Genomic DNA, 2308 nt, shown 5'->3' with positions numbered 1-2308 from the left:
CCCTTCAGTTTTACTTTTCCTCCCTTTTCAGCCACTCAGACCACTACTTCGATCTGAGGAGCAGCAGTATTGTATTATCTTCTGCTCCTGCCTTGAACATCGCACTTACTTGGATTTTGTCCAGTGTTTTGGTGGTTTGGAGCAGGCGAGGGGCTGCTCTTCCATATTGACTATAGGAAGAAATTATAATCCTTGTCTAGTCTTGATTACAGTTATCAAATACATTTGGGGATAGTATGTCTCGAAAAAATTAAATAAGCCCTTTGCAGAATGAATTAGAAAAATGCATTCAGAAGAAGAGCAAAGCTCACATAGCAAAGGACGAAAAGGCAAAATTATGGCAGAAATTGTTTAAGATAACTATAAATAAGCAAGTGTTCAGGCTAAAAGAGAAAATTCTTAGCTACACGCTACATAGAAGAGGCAGGATTGAAATCAAAGTGATTCTGAAAAGTAAAACTAAAATACATCCAGAAAAAGCAAACCAAAGCCGAATGTGGGTGAAATGGTTAACGTTAGACTCCCTTGTTGTGGGTGCTGTTGAGTTGATTTTGACTCCTGGTGATGCCATGTGGCAGGGTAGAGCACTCACCCTTTACCCTGGAAGTAAATCTTAGTCAATTAACTTGTTAAATGTCAAAAGCAATGGGAAAAGAAAGCCTAGGCAAATAATAAATCTTTGGTTTGGAAAGGGCTTCCTGAGAATTAACAATAATACAATAAGATACAATGCTGTCAAAAATTCTGTAACTAGATTTTCTAAAACGTGTTCAGGCAACTGAAATCATTAACCTTTAAAAGTATTTATCATACTTAGTCTTCAAAATTTTTAAATAGTTAAATGCATAGCAAAAGGAAAGTCATCAACTAAATTTTAATGTGTGTAGAAGTATCGCAGTGTCATTTTTATTATTATTGTATTATTTTATTTTTATTATTTTATTATTCCTGTCAAGTGGACGGTGACTTCTGGAGAATCAATGTGTGCAGAGCAGTACAGCTTCAGTGGGTTTTCAGGGCTGCGCACTTAGAGGCAGATTACCACCCTATCTTCAAGGACACCGCTGAGCAAATTCAAACCACCAACCACCATCTAAGAGTCAACTGCTCAAACTTCGTGCCACCTATCCACTCTCAATATAACAACAAACTACCACATTCTATAAAATCATTAGAATCCTGGATGTATAATGTTCAAGCATCAATATCTATATTCCAAAATTATGGTATATTACATGATTTTAAAAGTTTATGGAGAGAGTAGGAAGGCGATATACAGAGAAGACAAATGAAAAGATACTAACACATTGATTAACCAGGAATGTGGCTCTCACTCACTGCCATCCAGTGGATGCCAATTCACAGCAACCCTATGGAGCAGGTAGAACTGCCCCTTTAAGTTTTGAAAACGCGACCGTTTATAGGAATCTACAGCCCCCGTCTCCCACCCGCAGACTGCTAACCCTGCTGATCTCGGGATGAAGATGGCTAGAAAAGTAATATTCTTTCTTCTTAAAATTTGTCTGAAGTGTATACATTTTACATTTCATAATAGTATCAAAAGGACAAACAGATCCTCTCACTATACTTAGTCAATCTGTACGCTGAGCAAATAATTGAAAAACAAAACTCATTGCCATTGAGTCATTGCTGACGCATAGCAATCCTACAGAACAAGATAGAAGTGCTTCTGTTGCTTTCTGAGACTAACTCTTTACAGAAATAAGAAGCTTTATCTTTCTCCCAGGGAGCAGCTGGTGGTGGTTTCGAGCCACCAACCTTGTGGTTAGCAGCCCAATGCTTCACCACTACACCAACAGGGCTCCTGGTAAATCACCAACGAAGCTGGATTTTGTGAAGAAGATCGCAAACAACCTGAAATATGCAGATGGCACAACTTTGCTTGCAAAAAGTGAGGAGAGGAGAACTTGAAGCACTTGCTGATGAAGATCAATAATTGCAGCCTTCAGTGTGGATTACAACTCAGTGTAAAGGAGACCAAAATCCTCACGACTCAACAAAGCGATAATATCATGATAAACAGAAAAGATTGAAGCTGTCAAGGATTCTGTCATTCTTGTATCCACAATCGATGCTCATGGAAGCAACCATCAAGAGAACAAAGACACATTGCGTTGAGTAAATCTGCTGAACAAGACCTCTTAGCATGTTGAAGAGCAAGGGTGTTACTATGAGGACTAAGGTTTGCCTGCCATAAACCATGGCATTTTCAACATTAGCATACACAGGTGAAAGCTAGACATTGAATAAGAGGGACTGAAGAACCTCAGAGACATTTGAATTAGGG

Source organism: Echinops telfairi, unplaced genomic scaffold, assembly GCF_000313985.2.
Source record: "Echinops telfairi isolate 266 unplaced genomic scaffold, ASM31398v2 ScPeMD7_7420;HRSCAF=8458, whole genome shotgun sequence".
Lineage (NCBI taxonomy): Eukaryota > Metazoa > Chordata > Mammalia > Afrosoricida > Tenrecidae > Echinops > Echinops telfairi.
The sequence above is the reverse complement of the archived record's forward strand: the minus strand, read 5'-3'. Positions refer to the sequence as shown.